Here is a 26,068-nt window from a genome sequence, read left to right on the forward strand (position 1 = left end):
TATTGGTTTACATATAATCAGAAAGCTCATATTACTAATTATACTCAGAGCACTTATTACATATACAAAGATCACGTGAACATAGGAGATTTAAATATTGCCTTAAGGCTAATGTACTTAGCGCATCTTCTTTTTCTTAACTCAGAAACACAAAGAAAGAAATGTACAGTTCTCCTGTCCTTCCAGTGAAAATGCCTTAATCAGTGGTTGCTTTCTACTTGAATAAAGATTCATAGAGCACCACCAGCAGCAAAAGTGCCATAGCGGATTCCTTAGAGTGTCCGTAGGCTCTGTTTTATTGAATGTCCAAGTATGTTATAGGCAGTGTTTCTCAAACTTTAAGATGTAAACATACCACTTGGGGATCTCATAAATTCTGATTCAGTAGGTCTGGGGTGGGGCCTGAGATTCTGCATTTCACACAGACTTCTAGGTAATGCTGAGGCTGCTGGTCTGCAGATCACACATTGAGTAGCAAGATTGAATTTGAGATATCAAACATTATCAGAACCACACACATAGAGATGATTTTAATAAACTATACTTGGAACTTGGTTAGGCTATTCGGGAGGTTTATCAGAAGTAGCTTTTGACCCAGGAATTCAGAGAACAAGCAAGAAAATATTCTGAGCAGAGAATTCAGTAGGAAGTAGACCAACCTTGTTGAGTCTCCACTGTTTGCCAGGCACTGAACTGGGCATTTTGCTTAACAATGACTCTGAGAGGAGGTGTTACACCTCTCTTTACCTGTTGAGGAAACTGAGGTTCAGAAAGCGACTCAGTTATAGAGTTGGAATATGAACCCAAGACTGTAGGGCTTGTCAAGAGTGTTGGGTATCCTCTTTCTATTACACCAAAATATCCAACTCCCTTTTGTGTAGTTAAGAGTTTTGGCTACACTGAGTAGCCCCAAGGGCCCTGAAATTTATGCAACTAGGAGCGATTAGGAGCCTGTATCTAGGCAGTGGATCCAAGTGCAGGCTATTTTCACGATGTAGAAGTCATGCCCCACTTGCAGTGGGGTCTGCTCCTGACCTTGCTTTTCCAGTGGTGGCAGTGGCTTGATTGGGTGCAGGCTTTCTCTCAGGCTTACATCTGTGGGATCATTGCTTGGGGTAATTGGGGCCAGTCTGTGGCCTGGGATAGAAGAAACCTGGCTTTTCTTTCCTGAAAAGAAAGTAGAAAGATCCTAGATTTACAGTTAGAAAACCAGTTTTGGGTTTCATCAACCTACTGCCAGGACAACCATGTGCTACCCTAAAATGTTCACAGTCACACCAGAGAGATGAACTATATAAAAAGATTTTTTTAATAGCGAATTTGATAAAACTATACACATTAGATTTAAAATACTTCTGAGAAAATTATTCATAAAGAAAGTGAAAGATTGATCATAAAAACCTGCCAATCCAGGCAGTGTTTGTGGTTCTAATCATGGTAAAGATTAGGCTGTGTTGACTTAGGATAATGGCCGAAAAGACGGATATATGCACAAGTGGATGGGCAGTGTTTTATTTTTGTGGCATTGCTAGTATTAATTTACGTACTTGGAAGAGCTCTAATCAGGCTCTTGGATACTCTGAGTTCAGCTAAAGCAAAATTTTTCAGCTAGTGGGAGTAGCACAGAGGTTGCTCTGACTGTGCTAAAGTGAATCAGTTGTACAATGAGAAGATTAAAAGCCCTGATGAGGGCTTCCCTGGTGGCGCAGTGGTTGAGAGTCCGCTTGCCGATGCAAGGGACACAGGTTCGTGCCCCGGTTCGGGAAGATCCCACATGCCGCGGAGCGGCTGGGCTCGTGAGCCATGGCCGCTGAACCTGCGCGTCCGGAGCCTGTGCTCCGCAATGGGAGAGGCCACAACAGTGAGCGGCCTGCATACCGCAAAAAAATTTAAAAAAAAATAAAAGCCCTGATGACAGCTTTTTATTTCCCTTTGATTTACATATACTTACCTGCCATTTCCTTCCTCTCTGTGAGGTGTTAGGAAGTATTATTTGTACCTTTGTCCCTTATTCCACATTTGGGAATCCAAGCTTATATCTCTGTTGCCTTTCTTTGTTAACTTAAATCTTAGAAGCTTCTGATGTGGATCTTCCACAGTTATGTGTGTGCACAGCTATGATTTGTTGCATCATCTTGGAACAGAAATGATCATGTTAATCCCAGTGTTCTGTTTACAAGGTTTTTTCAAATCGAGTGTATTTTATGTGCCTAATGCTGTGCTGGATCCAGATACACAGCCCTCTTCCATGCAGAGATGATGCCTTCAATTTAAGGCCATTCACCCCCTTCAGTCCAGACACCACAGAGTAGAGTGACGCATGCTTTAAAAGGGACCCTGACTAGCTCCCTGATTACAGTTCACTAGTGCCCACGTGTCCGGGGCTTTCTAGAGACCAGAATATCTCTGGACACACACCTTGGAATTCCCTTTCACAAGCAAGCTTCAAGTTTGAATTGACGAGCTGTAGGAAACCAAAAATGCCTCAAACCTTGGCAATCCTGAACAGAACAAAGGCCCTGGACTCAAGAGACTTGGTTCTTTCTAAGCTCTGCCACTTATTCACTAGCTGTGATGCTTGAGCAAGGTTCTGTACCCTCCTTGGACCAGTGTGGTACCTGTGTGTGTGAGGCAAAAAGTGCCTTCTATTGCAGATAACTGAGGTCTCCGCATCGGATTAAATCCCTCTACTGCCTTTTGTTCACTCTGGGATGCTTTTAAAAGGATCTCCCCACCCTCCCCCCTTTTTGACTTATTTTCATTGCAAATGACTTTTGGTATGTTTTTCTCCAAATCATTTCAATCATTGTTCACTTTAGGTAAATTTTCAGTGAAATCTGCCTTTCTGTTTTGTGAAAAATTTTGAGGTACAAATAACCATACAATCTTAATTAAACACGTGGCAGTGGAAATCACCCATAGCGACCTATGTATGCAATGGAAACTGTTTTAGTTGTGATATTGAAACATGTAGTCAACAATCAAAACAAAAATTGGAAAATATGCATTTTATGTATTTTTTAAATATTTCATGGAACCTTTTGATTGTACCAGTCTTAAGAAGAAGGGAGGGGTAGGGAGTACAAAAACTAAGACTTAGGCCTTTTAAGCCTATGATATTGGAAAATAATATTGACTCTTGTTTTCTTTTCCTTGAAAGTTGCATAATGCAAGAATTATCACCTTACTCCTTACCCAGGTTATGAAGTTGAAAGATCTTCCTTGCCATCGTGTAGAGTTGGGGTTTTGCAGTAGACAGTAGTCGGCTTCCACCTTCATTTGTGATTGTAATACCAGGAACTTTCCTCCAAGGTTGCACATTTCTATCTGTTCTGTCTTCCCAGAATCCTTGTGATAAGTAGAAGGCAGGATTTGCTTTATAGAGAAAGAAATCAGGCAGAGGGCTGTTGAGACACTGCTGGGAAAGAAGGCATACCCACCTCCCTTTCTCTCCACCCCAGCTCTTAATCCTCTCTCCCTCTGAATAGCTATAGCATTAATTTAAATCTCTTATCTTACTAGTCATCATTACTGAATCATATTGTAATTTATATGCTCAATACTTATTCCCTCCAAATAAATCTTAATCTCTTTCCGTGGAGAAGCAGCTATGGATTTTTTCGGTTTTTCATTTTTGGTACCTTTCTCTGCGTAGCCCAGGTTTGGGCACAGAGGCTGAACTATTAACCTAAAAACGAAACTAACTGTGAAATGAGACACTGTGTCTTAGCAGATCTGTGTATCTATGAAGTACTTAAGGGACTCCTAGTCTTACAGTATTGGAGCCATATTTCATATCCCACTGGTTACTGATTATGTAGAAAGGAGGCTCAGCTGGGTTTTCTGTTTTACCTGCCCTTTGAGGAATCTTATGCTCTAATGTGAGCTCTGACATTTGCTTTTATTTTGACTTCACCTCTCTGAAGGTCACACCCTCGGTTTCCTTTTCTATCAAATTAAGGTATTGGACATTACCCAGGGTCCTCTCTGGCCTTATGAGCCTATGACCTGAGACCTTCTTGGACTCTGACCTCCTCTCCCCTGACTGCTATCCAGTCAAGGGATCTGGAGGTCCACCTTGCAGCTACCGTGCTGCAGGCTTTAGAGCCAAATGAGAGGAGCCTGAATTGATAAGAGGAGGAGGGAGGTCATAGAATTATAAACAAGCCAAAATACGTGGGGGAAAGCCTCCTGATTAATGTGGCACGAAAAAGTGGGCCCCTTAGTGCTTCAGGCTGTCAGTCTGTATAATGGGGATAATCCTGACTACAAAATAGCAGATAAAAGCCCCTTAGTTTGTTGGTTAAGAAAAATTCTAGAGAGAGGAAGGGGTTGATGGTATAAGGTGATAGAGGGCAGACTTTTTTTAACTCCTGCTTCAGCTTTGTCTTTGCCAGTAAACTGGAAGGAAGGCCCTGAAACCAGATGTAGGTGAGGTGATAGAAAAAGAACACTGTCTCTTGTGGATAAAGGCAAATCCTTGGACCCAGATAACTTACAGCCTCAGGTACAAGTTAGCCTAGAGCCAAGTCAGTAATTTGGGGGGTGTGTGGCATGGGAATGTTATCCTCGGAGCTTGCAGAAAGATTTCAAAAGAGAGAGGAAAAGGCATATTTTTATCAGTGACCAAACAATTGTGTTGATATTGTTTTAGACTGGATCATTCAATGTATTACTTGCAAGTGCTTCATACTTTATTTGCTGAGAGCTAGTAAGGATTCCCTAAGAATTAGTCATGCCTGAGTCACCTCATTGTTTTGATGGGATTAGGAGTCTGATAGATGAGGCCAATGCTGCTTTATTCAGCGTTTGAATTACTTACTTAAAATGAAGACAGACTAGATTGCGTGCTTATTAGGTTTGCATATAAGAGAAATATAACTGGTGATGGACTCCCATTCAAAATAGTCTTTAAGCATGGGAGTGACAGACACAAATTCAGGCTAGTAGCCATTACCTTTATGAAGCAGGGAAGGAGGGGATAAAATTAAGGAAGCATATATTAGGAGCTTGTTTTATTTGTGATGTGTTCTTAAGCTGGGTTTGGGGCAAATGGCTGTTATATTATTCTCTCTACTCTTTTTTATTTGATATGTCTAATATAGTCCATAATTGAAAAATATGATTTCAAAGTAGCCTTGGAAGACTGGATTGATGGGCTGAGACTATCAAGATAACATTTAATAGAGATATATATCATGTTCTGATTTTGTAAAAAGAAGTCAAAATTACATACATATAGAATGAGAGCTGTCGGCTTCATAGCAGATTTTATGAAAAAATCTTGGGGAATGGGATTTCCTGGTGAGCCCTGAGGAAGCAGTATGACACAGTTGCTGCTTCTAGGTAGTGAAGGCTATAATCCCCCTGAACTCTGCTGGTCAGACTAAACCCATATCATTCTGCTATTATGTTATTATGCTGTGGGCTTCCCATTTTAGGAGGGTCACTGATAAACTAATATTTATCCAGAGAAGGTGACCAAGATGAGGAGGAAGCTAAACATCTGGAAATAGTTAGACTGGAAGAGACTAGTTAGAGGCAACATGGTAATGGTCTTTACATATTTGAGAGGCAGCCGTATGACAGAAGGCACATCATTTCTCTCTTGTGCTCCCAATGGGGAAGTAAGAGATAGATTTCAGATTTTAATATAAGGAAGAATTTTGTGAGAGTTAACATTCTGCATCAAGAGAACAAACAGATTTCCATAATACTGAGCTGCTGGCCATTGAATGTCATCAAGGAAAACTGATCATATGTTGTGTATATTTTTTAGATTTCTGCAGTGCATCTGAGGTGGGGCCGGATGACCATCAAGGCATCTTTTTGAGGTGTCTTATTTTAGAATAGCTGAACAACCTGGCTGTAGATTCTAAATGTGCAGTGAAATGATAAACCTGCCTCTAAACCTGTAACACATATTTGTACATTTTTACTCAGGTACCCCTTAGGGGTACCTGAGGTTCAGCGTGTGGAATGAAATCATGTTTTCTGCATCGTGTGGCTTTTTTGCGAAGAGTTCTGGCATAAAAAGATACTCTCTCATTCATGGGTTCCTCCACCTACCAGTGGGGGTGCCATACTTCTCGTGGCCCACAGGTCACAGTGGTCTGCCCCTGCATGGTCCCCTTCAGCAGTTAATCCACTTAAATTTAGCTTCTAAGTAACTTCTATAACTTTGTTCTCTGTAGTTCTGAAAACATTTTTTTGGCCTATGGGATGTTATGTCTGAAAAGCATTCCTTATTAATTTAATTATCGTTTTTTGGTGGTTGCTATATTTTTCTCCATTTCAGATGTTGGCTGAAGCCACATTTGTTTTCTGACAAGTACAAGGAACATCTGAGTCTTTGAGAAAAGTCAGAGATGCTTTTCTGAAGAATGGTTAAAATAGATAACTCTTTGTTGTCCAAACTTCAAACAGAGATGCCTGTAGAAAGAATAAAGGAGTTGCCAGTCCTAGCCCATTACAAGTAAAAATACTTGAGAATAGGGCTTTCCTGGTGCTGTTACTACAGCACTTCCTCCTGCCTGGCCATCCTAGAGGTTCAGAACTCCACCTGTCCTGTGGTTACTGGTAAATTCCATGAGCCTTAGAGAATGGGATTAAAGGTTAGGAGTCTCCCTATACCATTCTGATCTGCTAACAATGGTTGGGTGAAAAAAAGGGACCTGCCATTTCATTAACGTGTAGAAACCCTGACCTCTGGTTTTAGTGATATGACTTTGATACCAGGCCAGGCCTTGAGCAAGATTGTCAAGGTGCAGATGTTCAGTTCCACTCAGGGCTTTTTTGAGTGCTCAGTTCTCCCCTTTGCCTATAAGCCAAACCTGTGCCTACTCCTTCCTTTCATACAGACATGTAAATGACCCTAGTCATTACCTTCCTTGGGGCTGTTTGTTGTGTTACACAGATACAAATTTTGAAATAAAGTGAGGAATCTAGGTGATGGAATTTTAGGCCTTACATAAGAGAGGACCTAAAAGCAGAGATCGGAAGGTGTTTCCCAATGCTGGTGAAATCACAGTTTGGGCAGCTATCTACTTGGTCTCCTTTTTACCATGGCCCTGCCTAGCTAGTGCTTTATTTGGAGGGCTTTTTTGCTTATGGCCTTCTGAATTTCCAGATTCTACCCAGGGGTACCTGAGGTTCAGTGTGTGGAATGAAATCATGTTTTCTGCATCGTGTGGCTTTTTTGCGAAGAGTTCTGGCATAAAAAGATACCTCTGACATCTGTCACTGATTTTTATCTCTCAGTTCCTAGAGGGGGGCCTGGCCAACTTAATCTCTGGTGCCAGATCTCTTTAAGACCATTTTCTAAATACGTTTTTGAGCAAAAGGAATGAGGAGTTCACCTCTTAATGGAATGCATTGACAAAGCAAGCTAGAAAAACAAAACTTGTAAGGACCAGCTTTTCTGCAGTGTTATCTGTTACTTCAGTAGGCCAGTTCAGGTCATGTTAGAACAAGTGATCTGTAGACAGCCTCGTTCTTAGGTGAAATTTCTGACAACGATGATAATCCATGGCCTATTGCTGCCATTCACTCTCAAACTTAAAATCCAATCAGTTAATAGATTAACTAAGTAGTTGTTAAACATCCATTGTATACCTAGCTAGCATGAGGTCTTGGATAAGATGCAAAGTAAAGGAAAAAGGTTTTTCATCCTTGAAGAACTTATGATCTAGCTAGTGAGATAAAACCCATGCTTGTGAACCTGACATACTGTATATGGACCACTTAATTATATGGCAGATACACTAAGGACCAAGGTCCTGTAAACAAGGGGAGGAGCACTGGTGGGTTGGAGAAATTCAGGAGGTTTTCCTAGTAGCAAGGCAGGAAAAGAACATGGGAATTCAGTTTACCATCCTGAAGACTTGAAGAAATCTCCCATGTTGGTTAGCAACTCTTAAGAGAGGAAAGTCATACTGTTCATTCTGCAGACAGTGGGCTCTAACAAGCAGAAGATTGTGACAGAGTTTTATGATTGATAACTTGAAAGTTATCCTAAAGAACTTTGTTTCCACTTGAATCAAGGATGAACCAGGAAATTCACAAAATAAATGGTTTGCTACTTAACAGAAGAAACGGTCCATGGTGAATCTTTGGTAAACTTTAATTAAGAACAGTATTTACTCCAAGTGTTGCATTTCCAAGTCTTATGGAAATAATGAAGAGTAATGGGAAAATTATTATAAATGTAATAATATTTAAATTTTAAAATATTTTAATAATATTTTTCCTTAAGGAGCCTTTATTTCCTTAAACTTAATTATTTTCTCAAAAATGTAGCCAAGATGCTCAGCAGGCATTTTTAATGCTGAATTGAAGATTTGAGAGTACCAAGCCCCAAATGCCAGCTAATATGAAGTCATCTTCTCCTACCTGGTAGGGGACATTTTAGAATCAAAACTGTATGTTTTTCTCTTTAGGCAGAAAAATCTGAATTAGGGAAGAGAGTATGAAGGTAAAGAAGAATTACAGTAGGCTTAAAATGAGACAAGAAAAATTCACGACATACCATGTTTTGATTATCTTTCTCTGATCGACGCAGTGTTTTTCCTCCGTCTCCTCTGGGCCTTGACCCTTACCAGTCTATTTATCATCTTGTTAAAACAACCCGCATTAGTCACATCAGCTGCACCAGATCATTCACCCTCATACCCTTTGACTTTTTCCCTTTGGGCCTTATTTTCCTCACTCACCTTGAACATTGAGACTCTTGACTGCCTGTCTTGCCTCCCCTCCACACAGCGACAGCTACTCTCTTCTTCACCATTTATTCTTGTCTTTCACTTTATTTTGTGAGCGCTCTTCGTCACTAGGTCATCCATCCATTAAATGTATTTGCTGAGGGCCTACTTTGTGTCATTGCCATAACCCAAGGCCCTACTCTCATCACCTCTTAATTGCAAGAGAAAATAGAAGCCATCAGGCATGGACTGTCTCCGTGGAGACACCCACTCTACCTACTACCATAGCTCTCTCCTTTGTTTTACAGCCAGACTCTTGGAAAAGGTTGTCTGTGTTTACAGTCTCCATTTCCTCCCCTCTTATTCCTTCCTTAAACCACTGCAGCCTGGATGCTTCTTCCACCACTTCACTGAAGCTTCACTGACAAACGTGAAATAGTAGTGACCTCTTCATTACAAAAGCCACTGGATGCTTTTCAGTCTTTATCTTTCTGAATCTTCCTCTGGTATTTGACACTCTTGCACACTGGCTTCTCCAGGATGCTCTTCCTCTGTGGCCTTGTTTGGCCATTGCTTCTTCCTCCTCTTTCAGGGCCCCTTCTTCATGCTGCCTCCTAAATGTTGGTGCGCCTCTTTGTCCTGCCCCCCACTCTTTTCTTTTTTCACCTTATATGTACAGTCCTCACCTGGCTGGCAACTCACATACATTGATGAGTCAGCCCTAGATCTAGAACTTGTACAGAATCATAGATTCAACTTTCTGTTGGACAACTCCTTCTGCATGTCCCATACACATCTAAAAGTCGGCAGTTTCCCCCAGGTAGTGCCTCTGCACACTGAGGTCTGAACAGCCATCTCTTAGAGCCTAGCACAACGTCTGCACATTCCCCCTGGCCAACTGGAGTCAGAGGACTTCTTTGAAAGGAAACAGGACTCAGGGTATTACAGAGGATCCTTTCAGTATTATTGACTGTGTTCATAGGTACTCAATAACAAAAGAACATTGGGGTTTTTGTTTCCGGGGTTTTTGAAATAAATTTATTTATTTTTGGCTGTGTTGGGTCTTCATTGCTGTGCACGGGCTTTCTCTAGTTGTGGCGAGTGGGGGCTACTCTTCGTTGCAGTGCGCGGGCTTCTCATTGCAGTGGCTTCTCTTGTTGCGGAGCATGGGCTCTGGAGCGCTAGGCACGCGGGCTTCAGTAGTTGTGGCTCGCGGGCTCTAGAGCACAGGCTCAGTAGTTGTGGTGCATGGGCTTCGTTGCTCCGCGGCATGTGGGATCTTCTCGGACCAGGGCTCGAACCTGTGTCCCCTGCATTGGCAGGCAGATTCTTAACCACTGTGCCATCAGGGAAGCCCAGGAACATTGGTTTTAAAAGTCATTGACTTTTGATATCCCTTCAGTAAGTTTGAAATGATTTGCTTTTTCCCTTACACTGATGATCATCACTTTGAGGTAGCAAGTGGCAGGTGTTGGTAACTTTCTTTGGAGATGGAAAAGTCAGGGTCCAGAAGGAGTAAGCAGAATGTGTCCGCAGTCAAAAAGTGATTCGTTAAGGAGTCAGGGGTTGATTCGTTTATTCATTTACTCAATAGATAATTACTGTAAGCGTGATTGTGTGTCCGGCACGATAGAAATACAGTGGAGCATCAGACAGATAAGATTTTTGGCATAATGGGATATCCGTTGTGCTGTGTTGCTTCTTGGTGCCTATCATCTTTGCTCTGATTTTTTTCCATATAATTAGTGATGAGTGATAATAATTAGCAGATATTTACTACGGGCCAGACACTGTTTTAGGACTTAATGCATACTAATACATTTAATCATCATGACAACACTATGAGGTCCCTAACATCATTCCCATCCTCCATCCTCCAGAGAGGGAAAGCTGGGCAGTGGGAAGTTTAGAAATGTGCCCTAGGTCATACTGCTAGGAAGTGATGAGGCCAGGATTTGAACCAGGCAATCTGGCCCCAGAGCCCGTGCTCCTCGCCACTCCCTTAGCTACGCTAGCTAGCGCTTAATACTACAATTCGCCCTTTTGCTCATGTTTACGATCCTCCATCTGTGGGGTATGACAAGCTAGTTCTCAATATGCCAAAATTAACCTGAAGTTTTAGATAACAAACACTTGGACTTACTTTGCTTTCTTGAGATATCTCTCCCCTGCCCCCCTTGGGCATTGCTCTAGCAGTGGTCTCTTCTTCTAATCTGAAATCAGTAGAAAAGAAAGAAAAACTTGCAGTTAAGCCCAAGTGGTTGTGACGGGTTGCTAAATAAGACTGGTTCAACTGAATTTCTGAGATTCCTGAGAAACACTGAGGATTTCTTACAAAAGAAATTTTCCTTGTAATAGGAAATCGTGGGTCATTGCACAGTTACAAGTGTCTCAGCAAAGAAAAAATGTGTCTTGAGGCTTAAGAAGCATAAAATCTTAATGAGATTATTTGTGGGCTGCTACTTAGGCATAATTTTTAAACTATTAGAACATATATTTTCCATCTGACTTTACCATCTTAGGTTTTTACTGTTGAAACTTAACATAATTTTGAAAAGCTTCAGGGTTGTTGAAAGAAAAAGAAAAAAAGTAACAAGCATTTATATAAACAAGTTGAAGTTTACAATGTACTTTCATAAACAGTAGCTTACTTGATCATCCTCTTTTTACTGTCTTAGAAAACAGAATCATAAGGATATCACTATATGTTGAAATTTTGAAAAATTGCCAACATTTTCTTATGTGGTAATCCTACACTTTAAAAGGATATCTTAAAAAGGCAAGTCTGAATCAGTGAAGTGTTCAAATTACTGGATATTATGAAATGAAAGTTTTATTACTCCAAATTATATGTAATATATCTAGGGAACTGCTTTTTAATGGGTGGGTAACAGTAGCATCTGGTTAACGTATTAGTTGTTAAGCCACACCTCGAGGCCTCTGAGATGGGTTGAAATCCCCCTTTGTTCCTCAGTTTTATATTTTTCATGTGCAGAGTCCCGCCTCCCTCCTTCACCAACCAAAGGTTACTAGCCAAACCTGCTGGAGAGCACACTGAGAGTGAGATGTGTGAGATGTGCCCCCTGGGTTGTCTTGTTCTGTTTTGTTTCGTTTTCCATCAGGGAAAATTCCTGGTCTGGGATATTTGTGTCCTGGCCACCAGTTCCCAAGAGATGGCCACATTTCTCCCAATTTTAAATGAAACTCTCAGTCCCAAAGGTAAACATTAGCTCGGCCTCAGTCTGAATAATTGCAAAATCAAAATTAGGCAGGCCCACGTGAATGAGATTTTCTGTTTTGTCTCTACAGTGTCCAGAGCATTAACAAAATGTCTATTTGTATTGAGGGTGCCTCTGTGTAAATAAGCCTGCTCCTTTTTGATTATTGCAATCGTACAGGAAAAGGCCATCTGTTTTGGTAGTAACTATGGAAATATATCTAGGTAGCCAAGGAAAAGCTGGATTGTTACTAAAGGATGTGTCACACCAACAAGAAAATAATTTACAAAGCAGTGGGTAGAAAATATTTTCAAACGCTGAAAAGTGAGTCACTTAAGCTATCTTTTTGGGTGATGGGTGAGTAGTGCTGGTTTGTTTTTTGCTTGACTGTTTATTCATTTTTTTTTCTTTTTTTCCAGAAGAATCTCTCTTTCCTGTAAAGCCAGAATTTAAGGCTCAGCTTCTTTTCAGCTTGGATAAAATGAAAAGTAAAATTCTTTTAATACTAATTATAACCTGCAGAAGTCTAGTGAAGAGAAACTTAAGAAATGTAATTCTTGTTTTCTAGCTGAGCTTCAATGCCATATAATTAATATAATTCAATCTCTTCTTACCCCTTTTTTTTCTGCATGATTTAAGATATCAGAATTTAATTCATAGCCAGAATGAAAACAGGACTTAGGAAAAACTTGAAAAGACTAGAGAGGGATTTGCATTCTGCTGCATGGTTGAACACGTCCCTAAAGTAGCAGCTTTAGAATGCCATGTCCTGATAGAATTCCCCATGGAAAACTGGCCAGTAGAGCGGTTTCCTAGCGCCCTCCCCCTAGTCTGCACCACTGTGAAGTGTCATGAGGGCCTGGAATCTGAACCTAGGGAGCTTCACAGGATTGCTCCACAGCCTGACAGAAGGGCACTGGTCTCACTGGGCAATCTGTTCTCTTGTTCATAAGCCCCAGGCTGTGGGTTTTGGAACTGGCCAGCCACCCTGGCTCAACCTTGGATAAATATTCCTGGGTTCTAAGTAGGAGGGGGAATTCAAAGCCCTGTTTTTCCCAAGTCCTTCCATAACCAGTCCATGGCATGTTATGAGGTCTGAGTGGTGTGGCCGTGTTCGGAGGGGGTTAGGGAACATGTTCTACTCCTAATTAATGTGTACACCGGTAATAACTCAGAGGGCCAGATTCTAACCCAGCTTCACCCCCAGGGTAGTTGAAATCTGTATGGAATGATTTGAGATGTCTTAAGCAGTGCCTTTTACCCACCCAGTTTTCTCAAATGCCTCTTCCCTTTTGAACTGAATCTTGAAGTTTCACAGTTGGACTTTCATTCTTTAAGTATACGGTTTTGATCCTTCCTAAAATGGAAATCCCACGGTGAGATATAGTATTTTAAGGTATTATTGGTCATTTAAACCACAGTTTAAGTTTCTTTGATTTTGACAGGAAGAGACATTGGTTGGGTGTGGTATTAGAGATGGAATGAGGCTGACAGCGGTGGGGATAGGGCGTAGAATTTGGGACAGAGACAGATTGCACATTGCCTGGATGGGGACCGCAGTGGCTTCTTCCCCACCAGAATTTCCTCCCGTGCATTTAGTGAAACGGGGCATCCTATTTTCCATTTACCTCTCCCTGCTGGCAGGGAAAGACTTGGAGGCCTTTTTACAGCTTTGACTCTTCCTCCTTCTAGATGTGGTTCCATTTCCGTTCCAAGATGAAAGCTTGTCTTTGTCCCCTCCCAGAATAGTTCCAGGCAGCAGAATACAGTGAATCCTTCCAGATAAAAGACCTGCTGATAAAATACCAGATTGTTATCAGAGAAGCAGAGTGAGGGGAGTCCAGTCCCTACAATTAATTACCTAGTTACAGCTTTGTTTATATCCTGTTCATTTGGGGGCATGTTTTCCCTGGACAGTTTCTTGTCTGTGTTCTGGACGGCAGGCTGATGTTTGTAAAAATCCCAAAGGTCAGGGAATAGTGGATTCCTTATTTTCTGAAAGGCTTAATGGCAAGGAAGAGAATATCAGAGTTTCTGCCTTCCACCTGGAAGGAAATGGCCAAATGCTTGGTTTGGGTGGTTCTTGCCTCACCTCCAGCATACAAACCCTAGTGTATTGAATGAACTCTGATTTTGTATACTTATCTGAAAGGTTACCTGAAAATAGAATGACATTTATCTCTGTGAAGCCATGAGTATTAACCAGTGAATACCTGGATATCAAGACACTGAGACCAGAGTCTAAAATGCTCTAACACTGCTTGGTGAATGAGCTAAATGCCACTTCAGAATGTGTAAGTTTTGAACCACCCCCTATTTTGGGGCCTCTCACCTTCTGAGCTGGCGCACACTCTGGAGTGTGTTTCTCCCAAGGCCGTTCTCACCTTTTGAGACGGACCACATTCTGTCCAAAGAATGTGTATCTCTAAATAAATCCACTCCTTACCTTAAACAAAAGAAAAAAAGTATAAGTTTTATGTTATGTATATTTTACCACAATATAAATGACTGACTGAATGAATGATACTTGCTTTCTGGCAGCTCCAAGTACTTTGGACACAGTTGGAAATACCATAGGGTTGGGCTACATCATCTGCCTTATATTGAACTTGATCACTGTTGCGTGTGAGGTATCATGCTTCCTTTTAAGAACTGTGAGACTGAAAGCACAGAGAACCTTAATGAACACAAGACAAAGAGACAGATTTTGCCGCCTTCATAGGGACATATTGGCAAGTCTGGGATTGGAAAAGAGCCGTGTCTTGAAAATGATTGATTCTAAACCACTATAGCCACTCTCCTTCCACAAATGTAACAGAAGAGGGGAATGGGGTCTCTTGGTGGCTGGAATAGTAGTAACATCTATTGCTCTGATTCTCAAGTAGTGGCATTGAAAAGCTCCATGACTAGTAGTAGTCATGGAAGTTAACTTCATCTGTATATATGCAGCCCTTGAGTGGCCAAGCACATGTTTCTTCACCAAATCAGACTCAAGTCTGACCTTATGTTTTCCTGTTAGGTTCTGTTCTCAGCCCAACCGATTTTTGCTATAAGACTGACTCTTGACCAGTGATTCAGCCAGCTTTTTCAGCCTCACTGGTCATGGGGGTTCTTTTTGAGGACTAGACTGTTGCTTTTTTTTTTTTTCTGCTAAGCCAAGAAACTTCTCCTACCTTGCAAACATGCTACCTGGTGATACAGCTGCTATGTGATGTCAGTGTAGAAAAAGAAAGTATGAAAATAGGTCTACTGCAAATCAGGAAACTTTTTTTCTTGTTAACCCCAAAAGCCCTAAACTCAGAACTCTGATTAAAAGGTACTTATTTTTTCGTGTGTGTGTGTGTGTGTGTGTGTGAGAGAGAGAGAGAGAGAGAGAGAGAGAGAGAGAGAGCATGAGCGTGCATATTCCTACCATCATTTCAAGGTAGTTGTGAAACATTCACCATGGTTTCGGCAATACCTTTCTCAATTTTAAATTTAGTATTTTCCTTAGAAAAGGCGAGAGGCTATAGGAATTTAGGAAGAAGAAGCTAAGGTAAATTTAAAATATAAACACTCACTTTGAGTGATATCAGTAAAAACATGCCCTGACCTTCTAATACATAAGAAAAATTTTAATTAAAAAAAGATAAAAGTTTTCTTTTAGGAAATAAAGATTTTGCCAGAATAGCATGAGTAGATAAAGCAGTCTGTTGTGAAAACTGCATCTTTAAAATTTCCACTTTAAAAAATAAGATTTCTTTGCTTTCTTCTTGACTAATGGTTTTGTCAGAACAATCATTTGAATAATAAATGAAATACTTTGAAGTATGTGAGGGAGTGGAGAACTTTTCTGTGCCTTGTACGAACTGGTGATACAGATTATAAACTAAATGATTCCACATTCCAATTTATCAAGGATCCAAGCCAAAGCCATAGAAATCTACCAATGAAATCATAAAAATGAATGGAAGTGATCCAGATTGTTTCATTTTCCTTTGAAATGTTGTTTGTATTAGATGTTAGCACCCAGAAGTTAAACAGTATTGAATTTCACACATAGCACTTCAGAAAAAAAAAAAATTATTTATTTGGCTGTGCGGGGTCTTAATTGTGGCATGTGGGATCTAGTTCCCTGACCAGGGATCGAACCTGGGCCCCCTGCATTGGGAGCATGGAGTCTTAACCACTGGACCACCAGGGAAGTCCCATAGCACTTTCTTTTTAATCTTAGGTTAAAGGTTATGTCCTTGGCATGATTGAAGAATGACTCATACAATTTGCACTGACTTTTTTTATTGATGGGCAAGGAAGGAAGTTGGGGAGTAATGTGATACTGAATTGATGCTAAATTTATTAATTGAATTTAAATGGGAATAAAGAATGTCACTTAATGATTTTATTTATTTTTATATTCATGTATATGCCCTCTGTGAAGATTCTCTTGAATGTTACTTATGCTTAAAATGCAATATAAAATATCTCTTGGCCACTACCTGTAGCAGTGGGAATTAGCAGTGATTTTCCTCCTAGTAAATGTATCAAATTGTATCACAGCCAAAACCTTCAGTCACATGGACATATTGGAGGATGTGACCAGAATTCTTTATTGACATGCTCCCTATCTTAAAATACAGTTACCATTAATGTATTAATGTGTTAAGCCTTAGTCACAACCCAAGGAAAGACTTAAAGGTAATGTGATTCTCCTTATAATTAGTAACCTAATTAAATGCTGGAAGGCTTCAACCATACAGTAATGTACCTTGCTTCTGAACAAAGATAATACCACAGCTGAAATTGTATACTTGTAACACTAGAATTTTTTTAATTAGTGGTAGGGTGTGTGGGTATGTGTGAGTGTAATCTGTTTTGTTTCATCTTCAAACTTTGCACAGCAGTCTCCATTGTGCATTTACTGGGACTCTGTTAAATAATAGTGCACTAATTGGTTTCTGTTTGTTCAGAATTCAGCATGATTCAAACTGGGATGAGTTGATTGAAAATTACCTGTTCACTATGGAATAAGCAAATTATGAAAATAAGCAAAAATAAAAGATATTAGGAAGCAGGTTCAATCTACTCGAGATGATGGATAAATCTGTTTTACCTTAATAACCACTTGAAAAATTCTACCGCTAAATGCAGAGTTTATTAAAGCGGGCCCAACAGATTTGGCATTGCTTGGCTGAATGGTGTGAGTTGTCAAGTATAGGTAAGAGTTATAAAATTGAACTTCTTTTAGTATTTGTTATTGTCGTTCCACCCTGTGGTGGTAAAAATGTCTTATAGTTGGGGCATGCTAGGTTTTGCAGCTACCACGGGCTCTGGAGTCAGACAGACCTGACTTTGAATCCCAGCTTATCCATTCACTTCTTTTGTGAGCTTGGTCACGTCACTTACTGTCTCTGAGCCTGTCCTAGAAGAGCATGTGGAAGATTTGGAACATTGTCCTGAAAAAGTTTCTGTTTTTCAATTCTTATGCGACTGTTAGGATTTTAGTGTTTATTGATTTGATTCTTTAAGAAAGCACAAGGAAAGGTTCATTCTGGTCATAAAAGTTCAAAGGAAATTGCTGGGCTTGTTTAATATGAGGAAAGAAGATTTGGGATGTTTTGGAGATGCGATTGGAGGTTGAGAAGGGAGAACAAGACAGGATGTATAACTTAACTTTTCTAATGTATGTGAAATGTTATTCTTAAAAAACAGCATTATTGTGGTGTAATTGATGTAAACTGCACATGTTTAAGGTGTACCATTTGCTAAGTTTATACACCCATAAAACCACCCCCAGTGTCAAGATAGTAAACATATCTATCACCCACAAAAGTTTCCTTGTGCCCGTTTGTAACCTTCTCCAACAGCCCCGCCCCCGTCACCAGGCAACAGCTGTTCTAGCACTGTAGATTAATTTGCATTTTCTAGAATTCATATAAATGGAATCATACATTATGTATTTTATTTTGCCTGACTTTTTCACTCAGCGTAATAATCTTGAGATTAATCCATGTGATTACACATATCGGTAGTTCCTTTCTATTGCAGAATAGTATCCCATTGTACAGATACACCACTATTTACTTACACTCTCACCTGTTGATGGACATTTGTGCTGTGTCTAGTTTTGACTATTACAAATAAAGGTGCCAGAAATATTCATGTACAGGTTTTTGTATGGACATATGCTTTCGTTTCTCTAGGATAAACGTCTAGGAGTGGAATGGGTGGGTTGTAGAAAAGGGTGTACATTTAACTATTTAAGAAACTGACAAATTTTATTTTCCAAAGTGATTGTACCGTTTTACATTTCCACCAGCAGAGGATGAGAGTCCCAGTGGTTCCGTATGCTAGTCAGCACTTGGTGTGCTTGTTCTTTTTAATTGTAGTCTTCCTAGTGGGTATGTAGCAGTATATCGCCGTGGTTTCATTTTGAACGTCCCTAATGACTAAGGAGATTGAGCATCTTTACATGTGTTTCTTTGCCATCCATATCTCTTCTTTGCTGAAGTCTTGGTTCAAAGTTTGACCCAATTTTTTGTTGGGTTATTTGTTTTCTTCTTATTCAGAATATATTCTGGACACAAGTCAAAAGACTGTTCTTTTAGGCATAAGTTCATTTATTTCCCTGGCATGTAGAACCACAAAAACAAAATTAAGTTGCAGTAAGAAAAGCGTAATTATACTTAAGGAAGTACTTTTTGACTGTGACACGAATGTGGGCACTGGGGCAACCAAAGGAGGATGTAAAACTTTCCCTGAAGGCAGCGGTCTGTTTGGATGCTGTAGGGATGCTGATGTATGGCTTAATCTACCTAATTGCAGTCTTCATTTGAGATAAGAATCTTCCCTGGGGTGGGTCTGTTACTAATATCTCAGTATTCTTTGCTCTTTTGTGCTATTTGTTCAGGCCAAAAAAGTGCAATTTCTTGGAATTTTTCAAAACTTTCCGTGTACTTCATGGGTTTAAAAAATTTATTCTTTCTGATTTTAGCTTGAAGTGTTGCTGTGAAACCTGAGGAGGGTCATTCAGGAGTATTAATTAACTTTAGCAAAAATAAATTGCAATGTTTGGAGAGTAATCAAATTAAAAGAAATGCTCAAATTTCTCTCATCTAGCAGTAGCACAAATCACTGTTTTAGCTGATGGTACTGGGAAGATTCATTCAACTCTCTGTAGAGGCAAAATAATTAACTGGATTCTAGAGAAGTGGTTCTACCTGATTAAAGGAGTTGGGGCTGTTTTAGCCCACGGAAGGGAAGAGTAAGGGGTGATTTAATGACAGGATTCCATTATAGTCAGTGAAGGGTTTTCCTGTGTATAGAAAACACTGGTCATTTGTCCTCCAACTCTGGAGAGGCTCAAACTAGAGAAAATTGGCTCCCGACTATAGAAAGATTGAGTGTGGTTTGTATTAAACGTAAAAGTTCTATTATCAGCATCAGTGTTGTTATGAGATTAAGCAATGGAGCAAGTCAAGAGAGGTCATAAAGATATTTTAAAATAAAAATATAGCTATCTGCCTGAAATGTTTAAATGTCCATTGAATTATAGGATTTTGTTTTTGAAGAGGACTTTCAAGATCATTTATTCTAATCTCCTTTTACAGATGAGGATGTGAAAGGATATTATGTAATTTGCCTATGGCCACATTTAGATACTAATATTTTAATTTGAGGATGTTTTAAAAGTAGTCTGGCTAAAGAGGCATCAAAGGGACCGTGTAGGAGTTTCTGCTTAGCAGTAGGTTTCCCTCCACCAAAATACTCACTTAAAGCTGATAACGATGTGTATTATTTTTTCCTAAGCCCATGAAGATCCTGCCAGTGTGCTGACCTGTGTCTGTTGTCTTTAAAAATGTTAAAGATTCTTAGTCTTGGACATTTTGAACTTGTCTCTAGATAAATACTATACTTCAAAAGACTGTAGATGATTTGACCCGAGGTGGTCAATATTGTTAGAGGACAGCAGAGGACACTGCCACAGCCCTTGGCGAGCCTGTCCCAGTCTAATACAGGGTTCCTCAGAAACCTTTGGCTGCTGGCTGAGCTACAAAGACTACAATTTCGTGGACGACTATTTCCTGGTGACTAATTTGCCTTCCTTAAAGATAGTGCATTATAAAGCTTTTGGTTTTATTTTATTAAGCACTAGTTGGAGCAGTAGGAAATACATTTAGGCCACCAGTTCATTGTGTATGGGATCTGCAAAAATGAATTCTAACCATTGGGATTAATGGGATAAATTGTACCTCCATTACCACAACAGAAAGAAATAGGCACAGTGCACTTTATTTGATTGTGGGTACATTTTATTTGGTAACTCATCATTCTATACATGTTCCCACTAGACCATCTAGAGCAAAAACTGACATATGTGTATATAGTTTTATATACTTATTTCAGAGGGTTTATGTGAGTACTGAAAGTGAGATAAAATATCTGAAAGTACCTAGCACATTGCCCGACATCTGGCAGACACTCAGTAAATGTTCCCACCTTCCTTTCCCTTTCCCCTCCTTGAGTTTTAGCATGAGTATTGGAATCTCTCAGAAATGTAAGATTCTTGTCAAAAGGGAAGTTCCTAAAATTGTTCACATTTGAAAGTGTTTATTTAAAAATGTTAAGCACTCACTTGACTCACAGGATGCTTAGATTTTGCAAGATTTTAATATCTTTTCAGAAAGAGTCACCTGAAAAGTCAAGTTCTGTTATTCCAGGAAAGATGTACTTAGCACCTATGCTTTGTCCACCCAGTATTGGGCTAGGTTTAGGGTGCTTTGAATGCCAGAATGAGAAATTTGCATTTAATGTGGTGATAAAGAGTTGTCGCAGGTTCTGGAACATTTGAAAGCTAAAGAACAAACAGAAGAAAAAAAAAACTCTTAAAAACGGGACCAAAGTTATTCCTTTTCAAACCTTCCCCCTGAATATACATAGCTTAAAAAGAAGAGAGTAAATTTTCTCCATACCTTTGTGTAGTTTCTTAAATTGACCACCCAGTCCTGGGTTTATGAACTGAAACCCACTCACTGTGAATATGGAACCGCATGCCCTAAAGGTTAATGGGGTGCGTTTCAACTGTATGAAGTCACTTAGAGAACTTGGCCTTTGAGCAGTGACCTTCACCACAAGGAGACTCAGCACGCTCAGGACCGTTTTCTCCAACCCACCCACTACCTGCAAGGAAAGGAGAAGACATGCGGAGGCCAAGGTGTTACGATCAACCCCCTTAAAGACTCAGTGGCTGTCTGTGTGTGTTCGTCTCTTGGTCTTTAGTGGAGCAGGGGCAGAAACAACGGGAGGGTTTTGCTATTGAGAGGAATGTGCAGCTCTTTCCCTCTGTCTGCACAAGTTGCAGCCCTCAGCTCCTGCCCTGCACACAGCTTATCCCAGCTTGAGAGCCCTGAGGGCAGATCCAGAACGCTTTTCCAGCTGTCTGTGAGGAGGCCAGTAGTATGTGGCTTGTTGATCCAAGGTCAGAGAGGAAAACCCACAGATGGACCGGGAGGGAAGATCATGCCAAAATTTCAAACTAAGTCTAGTGGTTATTTTCATTATGTGGGAGAATTTTATACCGTTTATGTTAGATTTTTTTTTCCACTTTATATTACTCCATTTTATTTTGGGTAAAGACTGAAAGTAATGATTCCCTTTTAATCCCTAGGGCCTCCAACATCTTTGTATTTATGTTGCTGTAAAGTCTTTTCCATGTTTTTCCGAGTCAGGGAAGAATCATTGTTAAGATATAACTTCATTTCAGTGCTCCAGAGGAAAAAACCTTCTTTCCAGCTGTCTGGACAATTTGGTTGGAATCTGAAAAATTCAGTTTCAAATTGTATCTGTTATTGTCTAGTCACAAAATAATGAAAGCATGAAATGAAATTTCAGATGAAATATAATTTTCATACTCTTATGTTTTTTCAAAACTCTATGATTTGATATCAGCAAGTAACCAGGGATTAGCATTCAGAAAGCATCCTTTCATTTATTTAAAACACGTTTGTAATTCTAAATAATTAAAGAGCATTATTCAAAGTAAGCACCACACTGGATACCTTCCCCCCTGTCCCTGTAGGAAAATTCCCTAGCTTTATTTCCTAACACCTAAAGGAATGGTATGAATGCAACTTGCCATTGCCGTTGCATCCAAGACCCTGTGTCCTTGCCACATATGTGGCTGAGTGCTGTGCCCAGTTCTTACAGGGACAAGTGGAGGGATGTCAAAGTGATGGAGGCCAATTCCCAACTCCTGGCAGCTGCCATTTTCACCCTTTTGGGATTAACAGCCTGTGGCTAGTCGACCTGGGGAAAACCTTGGTAACTTGGAGGCAGAATGGAGGTGACCTTAAAAGGATGCACCTTCTACAGCTTAGACTTTGGTTGGGATGTCCCAGGGGGTTACACATTGCCATTCTCAGATATTCTGTTTTGGCTTATTAATTATTTTCAGCATTTCTTCATAAAAATATTTTTAAAGGTCTTAACATATTGATTAGAGTTAATTTGTAAAGAGCAATTACAGCTTTGAGCTGCCAGTAGATATTTAAACTAAACACGCTACCTGCAGATACATATGTATATTTTTGCCGTGAAGGCTGGAAATGTGCGATTTTTAGCTTAGCTACTGTCTACTGCTCTTATTTCTTCTTCACTATCCAAACCAAGGATTCTTTTTTAAATCAAACTTCAAAAGTCCTGAACCCATTACCCTTCCAAGAAATATATTTGAATAAAGAAATCCATGAGCTGTGCAGAGGGCAAGATTACAGTAAATGCAACTTCTAAGTGCTAGCGGTTTGAGTTGCAGGAAAAGGAACAAGCAGTTCAGGTGGTGGTAGGTCCTTTGATGAACTGAAAATCGGTAGAGGAAGGACAAGTAGAGAATCTGGCAACCGTGGCCTCACTGAACTCACCTGAGAATGTGTAAGAACGGCTTAAGGAATAACACTCATAACAAAAACATACTTCATAGTGACAGGACACGCTGAACTGTTTTTTCAAATTCACTGGTACAGCCTTATTTTTTTAGTGGTTTCTTTCTTTTATGCATAAACATGTACCACACGTGTACATGTTTCTGAAGGCAAGATTGAAACCAGGAACCACACACGATAAAAAGGAAAAAGAAACCTTTGGTGACACGGCATTAGAAACAGCATTAGAATTGACAGAAAGTAAAATCTGGGCCCTGGACCTGAGGAATAAAGTCAGCGGGCCTCACATAAACAAGTCAGTTGGCCCCAAACTCAATCTTCCTTCTCTCCTTTCCAGCTCCTTTGGTGGGGAGGGGGAGGGGCAGGCCTTTGTGAGCACTGAAGCCTGTTGGATACAGCAAGGCTCTGTGTCCTCAACCAGTTGTTGAGATGGAGAACCCTAGAGAGTTTGTACGTGTAGATCATGCTTTTCAGTTTGAAAGTTATTCCATCTACTAGGTTCAATAATAGCTACCATTTATTGGTCATTAACTTATAGGCATTGTGTTTTATATGCATTACCTCATTTAAGCTTCACAACAGCCTATGAGGTAGTTGCTTTTCCCTGTTTTACAGATGATAAAAACTTAGAAGGTTCACTGACCTGTCCAAGGTCACCCACTAGTAAGCTTTAGGACTTGGACTTAAACTTAGGTTTGCTGGATTCCGGAACAGGTTCTTAACTCCTGTCTTTTGTGCTATATTATTCAGAACTATAAAGACCCTGTTTCTGTTCTCAAGATCATTTTGGTCTAATAGAAAACAAACTTATGTTACCAAAGGGGAAAGGGGGTCGCAGAGGGATAAATTAGGAGTTTGGAATTAGCAGATACAAACTACTATATATAAAATAGATAAACAACAAGGTCCTACTGTATAGCACAGGGAACTATATTCAATATCCTGTAATAAACATAATGGAAAAGAATATGAAAAAGAGGGGATATATGTATATGTGTAGCTGATTCATTTTGCTGTACAGTAGAAACTAACACAACATTGTAAATCAACTATACTTCAGTAAAAAAAAAAATATTTTTTAAAAGATTGTTTTGATCTGGCCAACATGATACCTGAGGGCTCCTGTGGGGAATGCAAATGGGATGTGACCCCCAACCCTGACAGCTGTAAGCATGCCATTGCGGTGACAGGGCACGGGAGAGAAAAGGATTGACTCTGACCAGAGGAAATGCAGTAAGATTTTTTAAAAGAAGTGATACCTGAGCAGAATTCAGAGGATGAAGAAGAGTTCCCCAAGTGTACAAGGGTGAAAAGGCCATTCATTCCAACAGGTGTGAACTGCAGTGTGCAAAGGCACTAAGGATGAAGCAATAGTTGGCTTGACAAAACATATATAGAAAGTTTTTTATATATGTATATATAGTATAACCTGTAGCCTCAGCCTACTCCTTCCTACCTAGCCTTCAGAGATGTCCTGCAAGGTAGGGTTGTCTCAGCTTTTAAGATTGTCAGTAGATGACTATTCCCCAAGAGCAGCTGGCCAGTGCTGCATGAGAAACAGACCATAATGGCAGGCATTCTTGAGTAAATTGAGTGAGGGACTTGGAGGTAGGTGAGACATAGCTTCTTCAAACTCAGCTCAGCTCCTAAGATGCCTGGGGGAACATTCATCATGTCAATGAAGGAGAGTGGAAGGGGACATTGGCTGGGTCCTGAAATCATTCTGAGACTTTGCTGAAGACTCTCACTCTGGTTCTCATAGAATGGGGGCCTCACTCCAGGCCACCGGGCTCTACAGATTCCCCTCGGTTCAAAACTACCTCTCCCGCATTGCCTAATAATGTTCTCTCAGCCATTCTGCCTTGTTGTGAGGATTAAATGACGTAATACGTGCAAAGCTTTTAACACTAGGTCTGGCCCTCTGTAGATGCTTAGTAAATGGTAGTTACTATCAGCATCATCTTTATTGTTCTGCTTCATGTTTTACCAATTAGGGACTGGTTGGTTCCATAAATCATTCATACCTCAATGTGATGATTAGGTTGAACAGGTTACTTTAGAAATATTTGGCATTTTCAAGGCTGAGGATTTTGAGGCAACTGCATTGTAAAGTCTTAGACTAAATTTTGCAGGTGGACAAACCCTAATCAGAATACAGGATCTGCCACTTGCTAATTTTATGACCTAAAGTATATTGGGAAACCTCACTTTCCTCATCTTAAAATAGGGATGCTGGAGACCTTATAATGAGGATTTAGTGAAGTAAATAAAATAGTGTGTCCGAAGTACATAGCCAGCCCTGGGACACAGTAGTCATTTAATAAACCTCAATTCCCTTGCTTTTGACTGCATGCCCTGGGGGGGCACTGTGGGTTCATGGACGGAAAGACGCAGGGGAGGGCACCTCTTTCTTGCCAAACTCAAATGTTCCTTCTGCCTGACCCCACTTAGTCACAACTGGACCATGATCTCCCAGACCACCCACCCTCTTCTCTGGGTGTCCCACCTCAGTTTTTCTACAACAGCCTACATTTACTTCTCATGTTCCTGAAAAGCATTGGCTGATTGGCCTGTGTTTCCCACTAGACTCTAGATTCCCTGTGGCCTGGGCAGTGACATTTCTCTCAGGTTCCTAACTCAGTGTATGCTTTTGCTAGGCACTCAGTGGGTGTCTCCGTGCCTAACCTACAGGTATGAGTGATGTCCAGCCACTTACCTGTGAAATCTTTCACTGGAACAGATTCTGAGGGTAAATATGAGAGAGAACCACCTGGAAAAAAAGCTTAGCCACCACGCTGTGAAAGATGATCTCAGAAGAGGGGTCTTTCCCTGCTCAGAGTACTATATTCTAAAATTTCCAGGGTCTGTCAGGATTCCTGAAGTCCAAAGGTGTATATCACCGTCACTTGAAGGTCCTTTATCTCCTCCAGAAAGTGATTCCAACTCTCCCTCCTGTTCCCTTTTCTGTGCCCTGCACACCCTTGTATGTCTCCATGGGTACTATGGCCTTGTGATCATGAGGTTGTCTGGCTGGCCGCCACTCTAAACTGATGGTTCCCTGTGACAGCATCCTGCTCTGCATTGCCACATCTCTAAAGCAGAGTGCTTACCTGCCCGTCACACTGTGTGCAAAGGAGCAACTGGAGATTCTTGACTGGGTCTGGAAACACAGCCCCAGGGGGTTTGAATGTGCATCATGAACCTCCTAAAATTGCGTGGGAAATTATATGTGCATGTT

At 40.4% G+C, this 26,068-nt stretch overlaps 1 protein-coding gene and 1 non-coding gene across 9 annotated transcripts in view; one reads left to right on the top strand and one right to left on the bottom strand.

Moving 5' to 3' along the window:
• THADA (THADA armadillo repeat containing) overlaps positions 1 to 26,068 on the top strand; it is a 313,717-nt gene that overhangs the window by 137,515 nt on the left and 150,134 nt on the right. The gene's annotated exons all lie outside the window — the stretch shown is intronic.
• TRNAW-CCA (transfer RNA tryptophan (anticodon CCA)) lies at positions 16,028 to 16,100 on the bottom strand. Its single transcript has one exon. It is a non-coding gene; the product is annotated as a tRNA-Trp (tRNA).

Source organism: Tursiops truncatus, chromosome 14 (genome assembly GCF_011762595.2).
Source record: "Tursiops truncatus isolate mTurTru1 chromosome 14, mTurTru1.mat.Y, whole genome shotgun sequence".
NCBI lineage: Eukaryota > Metazoa > Chordata > Mammalia > Artiodactyla > Delphinidae > Tursiops > Tursiops truncatus.